Source organism: Gigantopelta aegis, chromosome 5 (assembly GCF_016097555.1).
Source record: "Gigantopelta aegis isolate Gae_Host chromosome 5, Gae_host_genome, whole genome shotgun sequence".
Classification (NCBI taxonomy): domain Eukaryota; kingdom Metazoa; phylum Mollusca; class Gastropoda; order Neomphalida; family Peltospiridae; genus Gigantopelta; species Gigantopelta aegis.
Genome location: NC_054703.1, coordinates 26,797,967 through 26,803,533, shown reverse-complemented (window position 1 = coordinate 26,803,533; position 5,567 = coordinate 26,797,967).

Here is a 5,567-nt window from a genome sequence, read left to right as displayed (position 1 = left end):
GTGGGGGGGGGGGGGGGGGGGTTGTTTTTTTTTTTTTCTTTTTCCCGCTTATTGTTCGGAAAACCTTTTAGCATGCGACGATGCTTCCTGTGACCTGATAGCACGTACATGTATGATAATTCGAATAAACTGTTTGTCTGCCTGCTTTTCTATATGTGTGGCTGTGTGTCTGTCTGTTTGTCTGTCGGTTTGTCTGCCTGCTTTTCTATATGTGTGGCTGTGTGTCTGTCTGTTTGTCTGTCGGTTTGTAATTGATTACCTTGTTTTACCGTTGATCAATACGAGCAAATTTGATATACTTTCATTTTCGTTTACATCTAATTATTTTTCATTATTTTTAGATATGTGTCCAAGTTATCCATTCGGCCATTCACGGATGTTTGCGACATATTACAATAGTTGTTCCAGCGACGCAGACTGTCGAACCGATAAAGGGTTTGTTTGCTGTATGGTGAAGAACCGCAAACAGTGTGTGAGAGGCGTCCCTATTGCTTACCCATAGAGCTGGACTTAATCGTGTAAAAAATGCACTGACAACAACAACAAATAAATAAATAAATAAGCAATATTTTATTGAAACATAAACTTGTTTTGTTTTACGACATCATTAGATCTGATATTCCAGCAGAGAGATGCGAGTTTTCTCAAACGTCTACGTTGGGGTGTTATTTTTTTGTATTGGTAACTTTTCTTAAGAACATTAAGCAACATTTGCTTGAGAGAGAGAGAGAGAGAGAGAGAGAGAGAGAGAGAGAGAGAGAGAGAGAGAGAGAGAGAGAGAGAGAGAGAGAGAGAGAGATGAGAGTGAGAGTGAGAGTGTACCCTTTTTTAAAACATGTCCCTATACCACTAAGGTTTGGGGCATGTCAATTCTGAACCCGACCTCTGGATAGCCAGTTGTCTATTCTGGGACAGAATACTAATGGCCAATTTAGAATTTTATACCAAATGTGGGGATGGGATTTTAATAATATTATATTATATTTTTTAGAAAGCGCAAGGAAAATAATCCTATATTATATACTAATTAAAATTATTTTATGATGCTAATTTTTGATCGGGCGAATAAAAATAATTTATATCTAACCAAAAAATAGTTTTGCCCAAAGGAGGTAAGGTGGAAGGTTTGGTTTATGCTTCACATATCCTAGAACATACTTTCGGCGGAAGACACTCTGTCACCTTTTGGGTTTTTTATTACTTTTTAAACTTTTAATATTTTTAAAGCTATTTTATTTTGTCTCACTGGGTAATACCTGATCTCAGGAATTGTTTCAATCTATGCTACAATGAGCAATGACATTTTAACAGTTTCCCATCATTCTCACCGTTGTTGTTTTGTTCATTTGCACTGCCGATGGTCTTCTTTGTACTTAACCCATACCGCATTTCGTAAGGATCTTTCCTCGCTCATGCCCAGTCGACTACAGGACACACATCGTGTTAAATATGAATTCCATAAATACATGCATAACCGTCAAGGACGTCGCCATATTGTTACTTAACACAGAAGTGGCTATTTAGGCCTACACGGCGGCCGTGTATATAACCTCGGCTAACAAGAGTTGACTATTGACACGGCGGTCATATTGTTGGGAGAAATACCTGTATATAAGGCTACCATTCCCCATTTAAACTTCCCTGTGGGTACCACGGCTTACATTGCAGCAATCATGTTATGGTATTCGATTTTCAACTCTCTCTTTTTTCGACTATGACCGCGAACAAATAACTTAATGTTCGAATGTAAATCCGTAACAAATTATTAATTATCAAAGCATCATTATTACATACTGGTGATGAGGCATTGCAAAATTTAATGTCTTACCAGGACGATGCAGTCCTCTTCCCAAATATCACTCAATGTGTGTTCTACGGGGCAGAAACGGATGAATACAACGACCAGTCCATGTAACTGCTTCAAAATATCCGAAATACCGGGTCGAATAGGGGTGGACATAATTTGCTGTCATCTGTTTCAAAACAAAAAATGACAGTGCACGTTACTAAACCAACAATGATAATCATATGGTTTTCATCCAGACAGCCACCACGACTGGTGTAACAAAGGTCGTGGTATGTACTATCCTGTCTATGGGATGGTGCATATAAAAGATCCATTGTTGCTAATTGTCACGGGAATCCTATAATACCTGTAACTGAATGAAACACGTTATACAGATATCTCTCTCCCACCGTCATCTCATTAGATCTCCTCTGTCCGCGTGTGTGCAGTTCCAACGTCCGCGGCGGCTCGTCTAGGTATGATCAGAGATAAGATCTTATCATAATAATATTATATATATATATATTATAGCACGTTTAGTTCACTAGAAAACACACCAAAAAACACAATACACTTTGGAATCTGTATTAACCTACGCTGACAGATGTACAGCCGCAGTTATTAATTAAAAACACAAATAATAACAACCCAGAACTGATCACTTAATTAGTTAATCTCTAGGTGTCTATTTTACACAATATGGTTAATCTCTTCAACCCGTGTACACACACCCACACGTTAGGTGGTAATTGAGAAAACGCTTCCCAGGGGAAACTTAATTAATAAATCCAATTTACAAACTCTATTCCTTACTGGTTAATTTTAAATTAACCCTTAACTACTCATTCAATAACGTGTGATAATTGAGAAAAGGCTTACAGGGGAACTTGGGACTATCCTAAGGTGGAAAGCAAATTACAAACTCTATTCCTAACTGGTAATTTTTAATTAACCCTTAACTACTCATTCCGTAACGTGTAACACAGAATTAATACTGGTACCTATCACAATAAAGACAATAACCTACAGTTTACCTAGGTCCTCTAGGATGATTGGTTAAGCTTGAGGGATATATATATATATATATATTAGAATAGTGAGCCTACAGTTTACTGCGTCAGATTACCGGCAGCACCGTCTAAATAATATTGGTATAATACAGTATTAAAATATTTAAAGTCACATCAATCACATCAAGGTTATACACAGAGCAGAAAAATATATAATTACCAGTCCGGACGGACAACGATCGCCCTGGAAGCCTCCCTATGTTTCTCCCTGATATCTCTAAAACCCTAGCTATTTATCATAAAACCGAATATTGCCTGGGGGTACCTCGCGGCACCTCACGTATCATGTGAATTTTCCACAGCGACCAAGACGGCATATCTTTCCTAGAAGCCTAGACTTACTGTCGCCTAGTTCGCCAAATATACCCCGATCGTACCGAACTAGCGGAGGTATTACGTAACTACTGGCCACATGGCCTCCGCACCTGGGCTGGGTGTGTATTAGAAAAAGCTCGACGACCGTCGCGTGGAGGTATTACGTAACAAGGTGCCCACCTGGACTTAAGTGCATATTGGAACTGCACACGGCCCTCTAAAACAATTAATATCGCCACAGGCGAAAACAACATATTCCGTCACACTAATCGAAAAAGAGTAGCCCATGAAGTGACGACAGCGGGTTTCCTCTCTCTATATATATATATCTCTGTAGTCCTTAACCATATGTCTGACGCCATATAACCGTAAATAAAATGTGTTGAGTGCGTCGTTAAATAAAACATTTCCTTCCTTCCATCCTTCATCCAGAAAGCAATGAAGCCGACACACAAAAATGAAAGCCTATCCCATCCACCTCTTCAAAAGCAACAACGGGTTTTGTTCTCCCGCTATTATAATGCTTCTGGATCCGCGCCTGCTATGTCATTAAAGGGACATTCCTGAGTTTGTCGCATTGTAAGATGTTTCCGACTAATAAAATATTTCTACGATTAAACTTACATGTTAAATTTAGTTTCTTGTTTAGAATACCAGTGTCTGTATATTCAATGTGTTTCTGGTCGTCTTAATATTTGTAAGAAGCCCAAACTGGATTTTGTCTTCAAATAATTTAGTACTTACAAAAAAATCTTGTTTGGGAAATAAAATGAAATTTAACCTAGTACAAATAGTAGAACGGTCAAAACACGTTTAATATACAGCCACTAATATTGTATGCAAAAAAATATATTTGATATGTATTTACAGTCGTCCAAAAGTCTCTGTTAGTCGATAACATCTTATAAATTGCAGCAAACTCAGGAATGTCCCTTTAATGTAATGCACTGATGCAAACATAAATAAATGTGGGTGTTACTGGAGATAAAACATTGTAAAATAACTATAAGATAGATTGATACATTATGACTATCAGGTTGTATGTCCGTGAATAATATATAATATTTATTATTTACTAATGCACTGGCAAGTGTTCATCTAAAGGTCACGCTCCCTTTTAGTGAGGAGGGTTGGAGTGAGGTCTTAATCTCGTGATGTTCATTGTCACATATTGAACACACACGTGGCCAGAATATTGTATACCCGCGATTGGTGGAGGCGTGGCCTTCTGCCCCAACCTGACACCCACCTCTGGCTTCGTATGTAGGTGTATGTTATATGGTTTTATATGGTATATTATATGGTTTTATATGGCATATTATATGCTTTTGTAACACACGTTGATATTTGATAGGTTGTTTGATAGTGACACCGATAATGAATGTCATGGGAGTTAAAGCGTTAATAAATGCATTGAACGTCATATGTTTAATGGCTTGGGAGAAGAAATGTTTTATGTACCCATATTTTACTGAAATAACAATAATGTATTGAATGTCCAGTAATACTTTTTCCGTAAACTTGTATACCATTCTATACTTGTATTCCATGTGGTTTACACAATGCTACAATAGCACGTGCAATCATAGATTGTACTTCGACAATAATATATTACTGACCATCGACTTGATATGTACAAGCAAAGTTATGGTATTGTGGACATTGAGGGCCGGGTTTAGGGGATGGGCAAGTGGTGGTACCCCCTAGAAACAGTCTGAACAATAGCATTACAAAAGTACCCCCTCCCACCCCACGCACCACCATAAATACTATAAATTTGACCATAAGGAATCCCAATTGAAAGAAAACAATTGTGGAAAGGGGAAGGCTTACCAGACCTAACACTGTGGATTGTAACACCCCGACCTTTTTTTAAGCTGTTTGTTTCCACACCCCACTGGTGTTAGGTTAGGTACATTATGTAAATATATCATTTATAAAATAATAATCAAATAAATAATGTATTGGCAAAATTGATTCAATATACTGCATGCACATGGAATGGTTACATGTATTTTACGTATATGTTTAAAGAAAAGGTTAGACAAACCTAAGCACGCATTAAATTATTAACAGTAGGTGCTAAATGTATATACTACCTGACCAGAAGAGAACAGCCTTTGCGACGTGATTTAAGCAAATACAATTGATATTTGGTCACCTGCAATTTTAATAGCCCATCCTTCTTCACACATGGGGTAATGATGGGAGACAACTCTCGTTAGAAATATGCAACACTGGCAATGTAAACAATGGTCTTGCCTATAGCTAAGCTGGGGCCTAGTTCATAAAACTCTAGCAGCTTTGCAATCTAGCAGTGCAATGCTAAAAGTCATACAAAGAGGATGATTTGTTGTCTGACACAGCCTATGAGACATTTCTTAATTAGGCCCCTG